The following is a 16,710-nucleotide window of genomic DNA, read 5'->3' on the forward strand; positions in this document are numbered from 1 at the left end:
GGAATTCAGGGAGGGGCTGGAGGCGACGAGGGCACGCACTGTCTCTTGACAGCATTTAAAATGTCCCAGCTTCATTCCACATTGGAGTGAAACCTTGTTTCTGAAACCTCAGCACTTCTTTGTGAAATAACATTCTTGGTCCACAGCCAGCCCTAAAAGACAGTTTCTAAGGTTATCAGTTCAGCTTCAGCCCAGGAATGATCACGGAAAGGAAAAAAAAATCCATTACTGCTTGACAGCTGGTTTTGACTCTGTGCGAAAGGGGTTGGTGGGCTAAGGCCAAGTGGAGCAAAGTAAAAGGTTTTTTTTTTTTCTTCCCACTGATAGCTGGCAGAGGCCAAGGGCTGAGGAGAATGCAGAACCCGCACCACCCCAGAAAAATGAGCCCTCCATGTACAAAAGGATTTGGCATATATGTCCATGCCCTTGTACCTGGGGACAAATCCCGTGCTGTACCCTGATACACAGGGATCCATATCAGATGGATATCTCTGACTATTAATGTAGTAGGCAAGGAAATTCCTTAGCTGGATTTGAACAAAGCAACAGTGGACTAGAAAAGGTTGTTGGGTCACTGCAGCCTAGTCTCCTGCTATTCCCAGTAATTATTGCATATCACCACTTTCACAGATGGATCTAGTTGCAGGAGCTATAGGTTCTCAGATATCACAGCAGTGCTGCATGCAAATACCAAGATAACAAAATCCCGCAGAAGGTCATGTTCATTTGGCTTTCTCCTAAGCCTAAATATAGCTATTTAGAAGAAAGAAAACTTTAACTTTCCGGTTTGAACTGGACAGCCCCCAGTTTGAACCACGCCTCTTCTGGGAGGACATTTCAAAGGGAAAAACAAGACATGTTTCACTTTTCCTCCCTGTTTCCCTCCAAATTGCAGAGAAAGTGGAGCTGGGAAAATCTTCATTAAATATCTGGCCCATGCAATTGAGCTACCAGCTTTGTAGTGCAGGTTCATTCCTGAAATGATATCCAGTCTGTTATTATTGGATAAGATAAGCCATGTCTCCCAGGTCCCTCTCTGTCAGCAGTGTCTCCAATGTGACCTGTAGTGGATGTATACAGGGACAGTATAAAACCAGAACAGGTACAGGGTGATCCTTTCCCCAAATGTCCTCTCAGCCACCAGTTGTTCAGAGACCCATTGAGCTGGAGCCTGGATCTAGACTATTGTATTTTTTAGTTACCAGTGGACCCATCTTCCATGAATTTTTCTTACCTGTTTTTTAACCCACTTCTTTCTTGGACTTCAAAGTATCCTGTGGATATGAGTCCTACCACTGTAGCTGTTCATTTTAAACATTTGGTTTTAGAAAGTCAGAAAACTGGAAAAGGCAGGAAAAAAAATATTTGTTCTGGTGGTGCCCACTGCTCATAAACAATCGGGTATTTCCATCTCCAGTAGTCTCATCCCCCAAACCCAAGAGCTTAGAGGAACCCAAGCTGTGGACTGGGATCCAGAAGCAGAACCAATGCCCAATTTTAGCATCCAGTATTTGGCAATTCTGTGAAATCCACAAAGAACAGAAGCAGCTGCAAAGCTGAGCTTCAGATGTGAACTTGCAAACCTTCTGAGACCTATGTCACTAGGATTTGAGTTGAACCCATGGCCCACCTCAAGTTTGCAGCGCTGCTTTCCTCCCTTTGCTGGCTGTTTCCTCACACTTCAGTAACTTTTACATTCGAGCATTCACAGATAGCAAAGGATATATTACAGTAAGAGCAGAATGGTTTAGACCTATGCACACTCATACTGTCCACCTAAAAAATAAATGCTCCGATAACGCATCTGCTAGCTGCCAGCTTCCCTGATGAACTCCAAAGTATCTTTTTGTGAATGAAGTCACAAATTTCCAAGTCTTAGGTGGATGCTAGATGTCTAAGGAAATTTGGGGGAGCTGGAGAAGGTAGTAGCTGGCTGCTTTAAATACACAGCAAAGCAATTTGTTTTTGATTTGGTTTTAGGTTATTTTTCTCCTTCTTATAGCAGTATTTCATCCCTAATGCTGATTCGCAGGCTGTGCCAGTGAGCCAGATGAAAATGAGTCAATAGGATGCAATTGTGGAAAATCTAGATGCCCCAAACTGCTGTCTTTCGCAGAGGCAATGGAAGTGTTTTTTCCCTTTTGTGTTACATTTTTCACTGTTCTTTTCAACCTTTTGAGGAGCCTGGGTGGGATGTGAATGAAACTTGGAGAGCAGAGCAGACCCATCCGACAGTTCATGTCAGACAGCTTGAGGTGACAAGCTGCTATTGAAAAAGCAGCATATGGAAGATCTTAATGTGTGGAGATTTATGACTTTGCCCTGAAACAATGCAAGAAACACATCCCCCTCATACACCTCCTCCTTTCAACAGTTTCACTCCTGCGTGGTCTGAAGGTCTCATCCAGCCAGGATACAAGTTCTTGGGAAGCAAGCTAACCGGGAGGGACTCAGTCCCTGCAGAGACCTCAGCACTTGTCAGGATGTGCTCACTGTCTTTCCCCAAATCTGGGAATAAGACAAATGACCCATTTTATGAGGCAACTTGAGATACTTGTTGCTTCCATGGGAAGTGCTTCATTTGTTTCTTTCTCCCCTAGGCCTCCAACTAAAAGCAAAGCAATTAATGAAGTATAATTAATGCAAGACAAAGACATATGGGACAGGTATAGAAAATGGTGCTTTAAAGCTTTAAAATATAAATCATCTATGGCCAGCTTTCCTGACCTTCTGAGCCATGTACCCAGTTCTTCACACATGCAGGAGCCACAAGACATGCACAGCCTGCATCAGAAAGCTGGAGAATGGGAAGCACCAGTAATGTCTTATTGGTAAGACATGACAAGAGCTCCACAGGGACCCCATCTGACCTTGGAGGAACTAGGCTATGCATCCAGAGAGATAAGATGGTGTGGCTCAGGATTAGCGGCTCATTTCCTTTAGCAGTTGGAGGTTCAGGTTACCCAACAGGCCCTGCACTAGCACAGTCATGCCATTGGTGGGAATACACTTCAGCTCTGGTGCAGGAGTTGCTCTCAAATGCTCAGATACTTTCCTGATAGTAGGGGATTTCCCCTTTCCCCCCATTTCAGAGAGTTTAGATAGCATTTAGCTTCGATTTTCCCCTTAGGTACCAGGAGTCCTTTTCAGTCCCTCCATTAGTATCTTTCCATGATGGGGGGGGGGGGCAGTGGGAAATCAAGGCAGACCATGTCTTTTCTGGAGCACTGGGCTCCAGTTGCAAAAGACACACTCCAGTCTCTAGCTTTCTCCACCATTTTTTGAAAGCACTGGTAAATAATGCTTTTCCTTTCTGCATACAGCAGATCTAACTCTCTAAAGACACTAATATTGAAGGAGACAAGCAGGCATTTTAGTTGTAGTGTTTTGCTATTCTGCTCTCATATCTGGTGATTCTTTTTGGAAAGAGGATTTGGCTTCTTTGTTCATTTAAAATCAGACTTATTCAGGTTGAAATTGTCTCTTCTGTCTGCAAGCAGAAAGATGGAAGCATTTGTATTCCACTTTGAAAGACAAAGACACTTCTCACATAAGCATGTCTGAGTGCTATATAATCTTAGCACTTGCTATTTTTCTGAAATATGATGTTTTTAACTTAGCCAAAAACATCTCTGACAGACTTTTTCTCTTTAAGAAGCTTCAGTATTTTCAGATTCTTCTGTGTTTACTCTTGTAGCCTGAACTGAGCCCTATCCACTGATTACCCACAGTGATTAAGGTTAAATTTCAGATGATTTGCACCCTGGGATGTGCACTGAATAACCCGGAGCTCTTTTAAAGTGCGGCCGCTGCTTCCATGCAGTACAAGTGGGATTTGAAGCTTGCAGGCCCTTTGTAGGTGTTTTTGGTTTGCAACAAAGAAACCTGGAACACTTATAGGGAAACAAAAGATATTGAAGCATAAGCCTACCTGTCCACTTCAGCTGTGCAGTCAGCCTTTAAACATCCATTTCTTCCATGTGTTTATTCTCTTACCCCCTTCCCGCCTCAGATTTCTGCTAGAGTCTGAATTAACCCCACCTGTCTGCAGGGGATGAATGAATTTCCAGCACACTCAAGTACCACTCCACACTAGTCACTCAAAAAGCCCTTGAGACTTGGTGACAAAACAGTCAATGTTATTAAACCATATTAAAATATCTGTAAAATATCTTTCTCTCAGGAGCTGACAAGGTGGGTTCTCCTCAACTGGCACCATTTGAGGTCATGTAGTGGTATCATACTAGCCTTGGGGAATGCATCTCTCTGTGGCACTTGAAACTGAACCTCTAATCCATTTGGGCTCAGGTACTGCTTGAGGTATATATATATTCAAACACCCTGGGGCTGGGCCAGTACACAGCCCAACTGGAAAATGTGTTCTCTCTTTAGCTTCAGGATTTTGGTGGCCCCAGTTAACAGAGTTCTCAGCACTTTGTGACACTTAATGCATTTGCTTTCCCATTAACTGCGTTTTATGGGTGGGAAAATGATAGGCAGCTCCTTATACCTGCGGTTGGAGGCAGGATCCTTGCCTAGATGGACCTTTGATCTGGCCATTCTTTCTACAGGTTCAGGTGCTGAGATCTCACAGCATGTGGCAGGGGCTAGTGGTGCAACAGGCAGTGGGGTCAAACCATGGCTGTGGACACTGGGGAGCTGTGGGATACTTGCATGAGTCTGTCTCATGGGGCTGCAGGCCTCCTCATTTCTCCCGCAACCCACTAAGGTAGCAGTGCTTTCCTGATGTTGCTTTTTCAATGTCTCCAAAAGGCTATCTAGAGCCAGAGGGGAGCTAATTCCAGGTGCTGAGAAATAGAAAGAGAAATAAGCACAAGACARTGGTGTCTCTATTAAGAGGAGACTGGTGGGTGATAGGGAAACTTGAGTATGATGAGTGGTACTAGTGTACACTGGCATATCTCCTTTGATTTCTACATATAATTTACATCAGGAGAGGACCAACTCAGAGACTGGGGGAAGAGGGAAGGAAGGAGTAGGCATGACTGAGTCCGTATTCATAGCTGAGAGGCAGAAATAGAACCCAGGGCTCCTGGTCCTGACAGCCCCCTGCTGCCTTTCCTTGAATTATTGCCTTGATTAGCATGATGTCTTGCCCCTGGCAACCATGTGCCATTGAGTCTATGGAGGAAAATATATGAGTGCTGGGAATAATTGGTTCTTTGATAGTAGATTGCACAAAGGTCAAAGTTTACTGGGGAGAGCGAGACAGCTGAAAAGTCACATTCCCTGCAGGCGCTGTGGCACTGACCTCTTGTGCCTGCGAAAACTGGGAATCGCAGATAATCTGTTGCAATGGCATGGCTTCCTGCACTGGGGGACTGCAAGATCTCAGTGCGAACGCTGCGGTTTCTCAGCTGGAAACACTAGAGCTCTTTGTAGTACCAGCTCAGGTTGTGTATAAGGGGAGTTAGATAAGGTTTTCGTGTTACGTGATCTGTCTTGTTGCATTATTCTAACAAATGAGACACTAGAAAGCTACTCAGCTGTCTGTCTGTCTATGCACCACTCTGAGGATGTCTATGTCTTCTCCTGAACTCTAATATCTCTGATTTACTTGGGACAAACCTGGTTTCTGTAAAGGATTTTGCTGCCTGTGTTTGTGGGCTCTGTGGAAACTCTGTGGGTCATTGTCCTTCACTTGTGTCCCCATCAGGCATGATAGAATACCCTAAAAAGCTGAAGAGCTTTTCAAACTGCTGACCCCAAGCCCCTCAACATGGAGTTTCCAGCCATCATCCAACATGAAAAGATTTGCCCACATAAGCTTCCTTCTTTTAGTAGCACCTCATGCCCTCAAATGCTCCATGTGGGACCTCTTTTCTTGTCCTACGGGACAAATCATGGTAACAAAGCAACTAGAATTCAAACTCTTGTCCCTGTGTCCAGCAGACTCTGAACTTAGATAAAAGGCAGGCAGCAGAAATGTTCAGGATCCATCCAGAAGGATGTGCTACATATAGTACTTAACCTACTACAACCCATATCAGAGTGACGGATAACTGAGGTCCTTTGTGTTACCAGGACCCATTGGGGAAAGCCATACTGTGGGCTGCATGCAGACTCTGCTTTATTTTGCTGCCTCTCAACAGGTTTCTCCTGAGACATTGGGTAAGTCATTTAGCTTCTTAGTGCCTTTGCCCTACCCATGCAGTGGTGATGATGAAGTGGAAGACAAGCATTGTTCCTGCATCAAGGTGACAAGAGGAAGTGCTGTACAGGCACTCATATCCTACAGAGCAATGGCCAGAAAATCACCCAGAAGGTTTTCCAGTGAAAGAGAGAGTCTCTCCATTGCCCCTTCTCTTGTGCATACCTGTTATCTCCCAAAGCCTTCATTCAATTCCTGTAGCACTTTCTTTCACAGACAGGCCCAGAGCTCATGGTTTTGCAATGCTGTTTCACAGACCCTATCCATTGGCCCTCACTTACTGGCCTCAGTTTTAAGAAAAAAATCAGCACTGAATATCAGATGGGATCCTAAAGCAGGGGGGAGATTGGGCAATGTACTGACAGCTCTGCCTAGCTAGCCTAGCCTAGCCTAACCTAGCCTATCCTATCCTCATTGCTGATCATTTTACCCTCTAAATGTCTAAGTGAGTTAAAGCCAAGTTCTGCAGTGGGACCTGTCCTTATTCCCTTCCTCCTCTCCTTGACTCTCCTCTCACCCTACTGGAGTCCTGACCTCATCCCATCTCTTCTCAAGGTGCTGCAGGACATTTTTGCAGTGCTTTGGCTAAAGCTGAACTTGTCCAAAGAACTCTTTAGGGAAAAGACTGAGGTTTGGAAGGAAAATGCATTTCAATAAAAGAGATATCCTTGGTATGGCTGCATCTTTCAGTGGGGTTCAGGCTGATTTCTCAGTCACTCCCTGTGTTCAGATCACCATGGGTCATTATGAGGAGGTATCAAAGATATGCTTTCCTGTCAGTGTTTATAATTTCTTCACAAAAAAGACCACATAAATGAAAGCAAAGACATGCTGACTGTTCTTCTGATGCTTTCCATGTCACATCACATAACATCCCAGGGAACACTGGCTTGTAAGGTTTGCTTTCCAAGGCCATCAGCTGGATGATGGCTCACTCAGGATTGAAGGAGAAGCCTGGACATGAAGAACCTTTTCCTCCTGCTGCACTGATCTCTGTTCAGGTCTGCTGGCTACCGACTTATTAAAGCCAAGACCATGCAAAATTTCTCCCGGTGCAGTGTGAAATTTGCTCCAGAAGAGTAGAAACATCTGGTTAGAGCCAGGAAGTGGTTGCTGGCTGGGTTTGGCAACAAGGGAACATATAGTTAATACACTCTTACCTCATCAGTAGGTGTCACTGCAGCAAAAGACAGGGTCTAGTGGAAAGTTTCAGAGGGGAATAGAGAGGGGTATTTCAGCCAACCAACCAGATGCAGAGTCAGTTCAGTGCTTCCTGACTACAGCCGGCAAACAGCTATGGATCTGGGTTTATGAATTGCTTGTAATAAGGCTATAGGAAATGAGAGATTAAGGAAATGAGTCATTAAGTGATTACAAAGACATGTGGAGTGCACACTGTTGTGGCCGCCAGTAACAGAGCGTTAAGCAACCGTAAATTTCTTCTACGGGGGTTTTGGGAATGTTCCTGCTGAACTTGTATGTGGTAGTGAGTTACGGTTCGGTGGACGTAGCTGAAATGAGCCAGTAGCAAGTTTCAGTCACTCTTTGCACAAAACCAGCAAAGGAGTTTTCTCCAACTCAAAATCATCCTTTCAATGACAGGCCTGGTGACCAGTCCCAGGAGAAATATTTCAACAGTTAAGAAAACAGCCACCCTCTGGCACATTAGGATTTAGATCTAGGCTTCAGCGTGGACACAGAAGCTTTAACCAAGGCTTGGTTTCCCAAACTTCTTCATCAGGGCAAACAATATCTGAAAACTGAAAGTGCAGCCCTCTGCTAGAACCAGCCTCTCTCTGATTTAATTGTCACATCAGTGACAACAGAGCCCACAGCAGCTGCTCTTCCTGCTGCAAGGTGTTTCTCCTGTGTGCTAGGATTGGCATTTGGCAATGCCACTGGGGGAAGTGTGGATAACTAGGTCTTGGGTCTGCAGAAAGCAGAGGTAAGGAGGGGAATAGCGCCAGCTGCACTTGTTCAGCAGGTGCACTACCATCAGCTGGTGAGCAGATGCTCTCTGGTATGCCTGGAGGCCTTTGTTCACACCACCGTGAACCTGCTTCCRTTCCCAGACTCTTGGACAGAAACCTTTCTGGAGAGGCAGCCCCCCTCCTTCCTTCCCCACAACACCAGCTCTGAAGATCCGTAAATGAGCTCTGTTTGTTTTAAGAGTCCAGAGCTTCTGAGGCAATATGGGAAGCAGGATTCAGAAGTCATTGCTCCAGGCAGCTGGGATAAGTCACAGAACCCATTGAAATGGACCATCCACATGGTCTGTAATCAAAAAACATCTTTTTAATCCTGTTTTGGGGGAAGCACAATCAGGAAGAAAAAAAAAAAAAGGCCTGAAACCCGGGCAGGTTGACCCTGCTGCCTGTTAAAGTACCCAGACTTTCCTGTTCTGCATAACATTCTTGCAGGTTTTTGCTGAGGCACCCTGTTCCAGGGTTATGCAGCAGGTCCATGGCACTTGAGCAAACATGTCATCAAGCAGTATGGAGGAAAGAGATGGGGCAGTCAGGTATCTTTTGATGCAGTCCTAATAGCTTTGCTAAGGATATACACAAAGTCCTATACGCCCAGATGCAGAAAGAAATTAAACTATTAGACAGGTTCTTAGAGTCCTTTCCAAGACTTTCTGCATAGCATTTTGCCTCCAATGTATGTTGATTCTCTACCAGCTCTTCAGCAGGCTGCAAATGCTGGCTCTCAAGATGGCTCTAATACTCCAGGCATTGTTTAATACTGTTTCCCTCTCATATATACCTCCCTCCCCAACCTACTTCCTAGGTAGGAGCATGGAGATAGACTCTGGTAAATCATGGAGGTGGTTCCTCCCTCCATACAATGATGTACTGTCATGTAATAAAGTCTCTCAAAATAGGCATTCTGGGGAATAAAGGCCCCATTTTCATTCCTGTTTTGTCAGTTTTATTTCTCATATTTGCATTCAGTATCCTCAGATCCTTGTTGGTCTTGCATGTGACAGGTATTTCGATGGAGATTCTGTTGTTGCAGCTATCTTATTCCACATACAAATTAATCACGCCTGAGCAAAGATTGGCTGCAATGCCCATAAGTCACAGTCCAGTTTCACTCACTCCTGATTCTAACAATGCAATCTTGGCATATACAGTACAAATAGAAACCTTTCCTATTTGATTTTGCTCCCTCAATACCCTTCTGAAGTGGAATGAGCTGTCTTAGGAGGCAGAGACACTTCCATGTTCTCTCTGATGGACTGAGGGCATAGAGCAGAAAATCCACCACTCATGATATTACAGCAGAAATAGTAATCCAGGCATCAGTGTAAAAATAACAGACTGAACATATAAGAGTTCCTGACCCTACTACTTTAAATCTAACTAGATAAGAGAGCCAAAGAGTGGGAAGTGAAACAGAAGCCCAGAGAGTGAAAAGATTTGTCATAGCAGATCTGGGACTGGTTCCCAAGCCTTCTAAGCACAGCTGGGTGATGATATTATTGTTGTTATTATCATTAATAATAACAGTGAATCTGCCAAAAGCTGGTGTTAAGGCAGGACTAAAGAGATCACCAAACTGGGCTAAGTGTGGTGAAAATTTTTGGCTGAAGAACCTATCAGTGTTCACACCTTTCAAAAGCTCTCAGACATTTTCAAAACAGAACTTCTAGAGATGTTTTGAAATGCCACTTTGCAAATAAAAATATGCATGTATTTAAAAGCATCAGAAGAAAACAACTGTTCAAAAGGTCTAAGTAACTCAAAAGTGTGAAAAGCCTTTCAGTTTCAGTGCAGTGAAAAATTTCATTCTGATACAGAATCAATCTTTTCTTTTCATCCAAAAACTCAAAAGATCATTGTTTTGGTTGAGCCCTTTTTTTCCCTCTTCTGATTTTCCATTTTGGTGACCAGACCAAAATTTGTATCACTCACCAAGCTCCACTCATAAATCCTAAGAAAAAAATGTGTCCCAGGAACTACATTAAACTTTATTATGTAGACTTTTCGACAATGAAAATCTCTCTCCCAGGCATTTTAACTACATTGCCACAGTAACTATCCTACCATGCTACAACTTCTACTACAATATTTCTTTGTTGCACAGATAACTGTGACCAAGCCCTTGCTAACGTAATTCATGAGAGGGAGCAGCACGATTGAAAAAATACTCACGCTTCAAGGTTGACCTCTTAACCTATCATAAGTCACAAGTGTCAAAATCAAGCAAGGTTATATGTGAGTGAGGGGTTATGAAATTTCATCACTTATACAGATGTTGCATTTTCTATGCTGTAATGAGAGTCAGGCAACTTACTTGATTGTGTATGTCCTGATGAAAAGAACAAATTGACTTCATTTTGTTTGTTTTCCATTTTTAGATGATGCTCACTATTTTGGCAGTAGGTTATTTTCTGTATTGTCTTTTACAGAAGTTCCTTTTTGTTTGCTTTGTTTGTATTGCTTGGTATGAGACAACGCATCAACACCTTTTATTCTGAGCAAATCCAGCCAAGAGGCATATTGGGGAGATATTTGCTCCCTGATTGAAATTTAGGGAGGAGAAGAAGTAGCTGCATTATAGCATAGTGTTTACAAATACGCAGGAAAGGAAGAGGAGAAGGCTTCTGCCTGCAGTTGACGCTGAAAGCAGAAAATTAAAACATAAGGAAAGTAACTGGCCTAATGAGAATCCTATTCAGACACTGGTCTATCATCGCCTCCTCTTGCAGAAAATGCCAAGTGATCTTAAATGATCAGGAGCAATTAGGGCTGCGGTTATATCTTATCGAAAGAGCTCCCTCTGTGTCTCTGCTGCATCTCCCCTCCTGYCTTGGGAATACTTTCTGTTTTCACAAATGTGTCAAAATCCACAAGCAGGACAGTTTAAAGCCCGGTTGTGTCTGATGTTGTCTGAGAGAAAATTACTCCCCACTACTGACTAAGCCTCTCCTCTTGGCCTTTCCTTGCCCTCCAAATTCTTATTGTGCACAGAAACCTAGATCCACAGAATAGCAGGGTAGATAGGAATTATGCATTGTTTCTAGGTGATGTATCCAAGCCCAGGTTAGAAGACCATGCCTGGATAGCCCCAACAGACTTTTCTTGCTCCTTGGATTTTCCTGGTGTCTTTTAATTACTTCCAGGGATTTTCAGAAATATCTGGATTTTCCTAGACAGACTGGCCCTTGAGAAGATACTCTGTAACTCTGACAAGAGCCCTTTAACACTGCCCTATATGAAGTCATGTTGTCCAGAGAGTGATAACACACTGAAGAGAGAAATAAGTTTGGCGGAGCCCTGCCTTGAGCTTGCACACACAGCAGTGTAAACCTGGGAGCCTGCAGAAAAACACATGTGCATATTGAAGGTGGGATTTATTATTTTTTTCCTCCAGGGAGAATTAAAATGAACATCAATAAATTTGAGTGTCAGAGACCAGAGAGAAAGAGAGAGTAATAATGCTAAAAACACAGCACCAGCAAAGAATAGATGGCTCAGGAGACCCAGCAGAGGAATAAAGATCAAGGGCTATATCCAGACTCCCTGCAATAGATGCCCTAACATACGTGAAGCAGCTGCCTTTCTCCACTGATTCCAGAGGGAGACAGACTCTGACAGTCAGTCATCATAATGCCCTAAATATGGTCCCAAACTGACTGATGATGAAGCTACCTGCAATGCTTGCCATCTGAGAGTGGCAGTGACATATACAAAATAAGATGGTGTATCTTGCTGTACTTTGATCTTGAGATGTCAGTAAGACCTGTGAAGATTGACTTTCTCCTGCAGTGCATGCAGTTCCCATTGGGGTGGCGTGGGACCACACTGAGAAGGCTGGGGAACAGAATCAGGGTTCACCAGGTTTAATGGAATAAAACATCACACAAAGCACTTGATTTTCTATCTTCTGACACTTTCAAAAGAGGCTGCTTTTCTGGAATGAAATATTCAGGCTTAATAAAGAGGTAATAAGCTGACATTTGATGTCCCATGCTTGTCCAGGAAGCGAAATCCAGTATTCAGAAGTCTTTTTCTGGCTTTACAAAGCTGGATGATATGCAGAAGATTTCCATGCACCAGGTTAACATTCTAACAAACATCAAAAGTATTCTCTCCTCTACACAAAGAAATGTCATTCAAGGGTCAGTAGATGATGTGCTAGTCCTTATTCTTCACTCCTGGTACTACATACAGCACAAAACCTTGTGTCTAATCTCTGCCCCTGTTGTTTTAGTCCACCCATTTCTAGCTAAACATTGCTACTTTTCTGAATTTTGTAGCATAGCAGATATTATTGGTCTATTAAGATAATTCTGAAACCGTATATAAAATTAACATATTTGGGATTTGCAGCCTATGAAGGCTTCAGTTCAAATCCTTTTTTTATTTCCTTTTTCATATCCGTTCCAAGGCTGTACAAGAGCATTCAGGTGATATTTAAGGCCATCACTGAACAGTGATTGTTATTACCAATATTTATGTTCTGCTGGATTCAAGAAGCACCAGCTGAAATCAAGGGTCTATTTTATATATGTGAAATGGCCCCTGTCTTGGAAAAACACCAGGATGGTATCATGAGGCCACTGAGACATGACTTAACACACCACTCTTGGTGCAATGCATAGCCTGGGGAACCTCTGTACTCCTGAGGAAACAGCCTCATCACCGTCCAGTAAAGAAGGGAATGTGTGGGAAGGGAAGGGGAATAAAAGTATCCTACCAGAAGTTTTCAGATGAGGAAACTAACTCCACCTCACTCTCATAATGGCTGCAGGGAAAACAAAGTTGAAGGGCACATAGTCATGTCCCTATACAAAGACAAGATCAGATATACCTGACAGATATTCATAAAACTATCCAGCAAGGAAGACTCCATACCCTCCTTACACAAATCTGTTCCAAGGCTTTGCTGTTCTTACTTCTTAGACCCTCTTTCCCTCCTTCTTATCTTGGGACAATCCATCATGGGCATGGAGAAGAGGTATTCTCCATCATGCTGTAGCAGCTCTCCCGGTGCTGGAAGACCCCATTCTGTTGCCATGCGATCCAAAGATATTCCATGGCATCCAGAAGTTTTCTTTAAAAGTTACTGACTTTGGCACATCAGAAAAAATAAATAAATAAGCAAGTAACCCCATCGTGAAAGTGACTGGCTGTGTTTAGAGTCATTCATGCAAGAGGACACAGGGTTAGTGGCCAGTGGCATGAAGGAACAGAGAAGATCCTCTGGCCACTGCTAGGATTAACAAAAGGCCAGTCCTAGGAGTTTGCTCCAGCAGTTTCAGAAACAATAATAAGAGTCCTCCCTCTCCCAACATGCTAAATCTGATCCTTGCTAATGTGAATTAATACCAGGTTTCAGTGCAGCCACTGGGGTAATGTGATGCTCTGGAGTGCTGTAATCCTAAACAGAGCATTAGGAGAGCAGCTCCCACTGCAGCTGTGGCTCCTTGCAGGTGTTTCTTCCCCAGGCAGCCCCTCCAGCAACAAGTCTCTGATTCTGCTTGGGAGGCACGGGGGGACTCTGTCAGTGCTCAGACAATAGGCTTCCCTAGGAGAAATGGGCTGACCCAGTGCTGGTGGTACCAGGAGGATTGGGGAGGGGGAAGTTTGAAGTGATATGGGTCTCCATTTACTTTACACAAAAGGAGAGAGAGAGAAGCAGATGAATGAAAGAAACAGATATCTCTCTGTGACCCCCTTCCCATGTGGACTGGGCACAGACTGCCTGCACACACGTGTTCTTTGTTCATTTGAGTGGTGTTCCCATTGCCCCTGTCCCTGCCCCACCTCTTTCCCCTATCCTCCCCCTTAAACAAGCCCTGGCTCACACATTTCATCAACAATCCCCACTATTCATTTTTCAGGGGCACCACAGGGAAATAGAAGTCTCCTAAGCTAAGTTCTGCCTCCTTTGGGACTGCCATGCTTTCCCTTCACCCATCCTTCACCACTTTCCTCCCCCAAGCCTTGCATAGTGCCTGTCCACAGTCACAACTCGATATTGGGTTACAGCAGGCCTCCAGCTGACCCAGTGGGTTCATCCTGTAAAAACACTGTTTGTGCCATTTGTCTCTCTGATTACTCCTGGCTCATAACAGGTGGGGCTGCCAGCTCAAAGCAGGGAGGGCAGGACGGAAGAGCTGCTCTTTAGCTGTGTGCCCTCCTTGGAGGAGGGGACAAAAAAGCCCAATTTGTTCACTCTCCTGGCTTTGTCCCCAAGGTCTTGGGTTATTCAGTTTTGTGTAAGTCCATTTTTTTTAAGTTCGGCACCACTGAAGTCAATGGAGAGATACTAACAGCAATTGCCTGGCTTGGTTTCTGGGACAGCCTCTTTCTGTTTAGACATGGGTCCCTCTCAAATTCCCAGCTGACTTTTATGATCCTCTCACATTGCAGAAACAGGTTGGAAATTTAATAAGTCTCAGGACAATTCCAGTGTTTTCTGATTGTCATTTGGGCCAAGAACTGCCCTTTTTTCTCTTGGCTCTTGGGCTTTCAGCCTTGGTTGCACTGGGGGAATCAAGAAGGAGGACAGAAACAACTACAGACTAACAAAATGTTTTGAGTTCCAGAAACAGATACTGGAGGGAGGGACTTCTATTTAACTCAAAGTAGTAGGTCAGATCTGACCAATTTAATTTTACAGTTACATTGAAGTTACTCAACAGAAAACTAGATCTAAAAACCAATTTCCAAGTCCCATTCCCATCTACCAGAAGAAAAGGATTTGAAAACATGCATACAAAAAAATACTTTCAACATAGGGGTCTCCACCCCATCTAGTTAGGTTGGCCAAATAAGTCTCGCAGATGCAAGGGAGAGCTGTGGTGGCTCCTGTCATTCAGTGAAAACTACTGGGTGACAAAAGCAAGTGTTCCTGTGGGGGGATTCCACCTTCATCAGTCTGTGAATCTCTACCAGCAGAGGAACAGGCAGTCTGCACAGCCGTTTATGCCAGCTGAAAACAGCCTGACAATAACTGCATTATTCCAGCTGAAACTTATCCAGTGCAGAAACTCTGGGTTCATTAAAATGATCAGAAATGACCAGGTACTTGGCTGGTGATTTCCAAACCCACCAGCCACCTGAATTATTTCTGATCTATGAAATGCAAGGAGACCTTTGACGGAGTCATTCAGGACTGTTTTTTTCTCTTTCTTCCTTGCAAAGCTGTAATGAGAGATTATTTAAGGACGCTGCCACCAAGCTGGATGCATCCTTCACAACAGGGGAAGGTTGATGCTAAGCATTGGCTTTGTCACCTAGAATACAGACAATAATCCTTAAAGCCAGTGACTTAGAAAGGGGGAGAGGCCACTGCACCAGCCAGATTGAGGGAGGACTCCAGAGCAATTAGTTCAAAAGCAGACACTTTCATTTATCCCCATCAAACAACCTCAGTACTGATATTTTTACTTTTTAGCTATCAGTGTCTTTCCTTTTGCATTTTGCTCTGCTTTACAGTGGAAACAAGCAAACTGATTTCATTTCCCAGTTCTCATTTTTCTGCTCGAACAGATCTATTTGAGAACTGTGGGCAATAGGAATTCATGTATTTTTCAAAAAATGCAGAGTTGCTGATGATGTTTGAAACATAATCCTGGGTCATTTCTATACACAGATAGTTGCAGGATCTTCTGTAAGAGGAAACCTTTTCTTGTTTTAAAGCTATTCCATTTTCATCAGTGTACTTTAAGTTGCACTGTCCCTCACCTAAAAAATTGATCTGCAAATTAGAGAAGGACAATGGTTTGTCCATCTTTTACTTCTGTAGTGCCTAAATATGTTGTAGATATACAATCAATTATAAAGTACAAGTAAATATATTGTAAGTAAATTTATAAAATATATTGTATTGTATGATAATTGTTTCTGCCTTACAGACTTGAGAACACTGTGTCTCTATTTTTAGGTCTTTCTTCCCTGTATTTATTGGAAAAAGGAATTGGAGTTGTTGCTGAAAGTTTAATAGATTTCACATTTAAAATGGACACACGTTCACAAAATTTCATCAATCCAAAGAGATCTAAGCAGCTGAAAATAAATGTATTTTCCCTTCTCCACTAGGCATCACTTGCTTGATACTTTTGCTGATACCATCACTTGTTTAATACCTTCACAATCGTGCTAATTTTCTATTTGTGAGAGGAATGTAGACCAGAAAGAACATGCATTTATGAAGTATAAATATGTCAAGAAAAAAACCTTCTTCAAGAAGAAATAACTGAGTCTGCTCCTGTGTGTACCATAGAGACCCCAGAATGACCAAGCCCAGTGATGTTTTTCCTTTGCAAGTCATTTTTAAAGGGAAACTTGCCCCATTTCAATTAGAGGTGTCATCATCATGACTACCTTGAAATCATAAAGCAGGTGACATGCTTTATTGCATTTGTCCTTTGTTGTACTGCAGTGTCTGCTTGGCATAAGCTTCCTAAAAGCCTCAGGGCTTGCTCTGGGGATGAATTTGGCCTGCAGGGGTCTTCCATTTACTCTGATTTATTGTGATCATTCAAACTGTATTCTCATTTGGATGGTTAGGGATTTACACGC

This window comes from Apteryx rowi, unplaced genomic scaffold, assembly GCF_003343035.1.
Source record: "Apteryx rowi isolate R43461 unplaced genomic scaffold, aptRow1 scaffold_47, whole genome shotgun sequence".
NCBI classification, from domain to species: domain Eukaryota; kingdom Metazoa; phylum Chordata; class Aves; order Apterygiformes; family Apterygidae; genus Apteryx; species Apteryx rowi.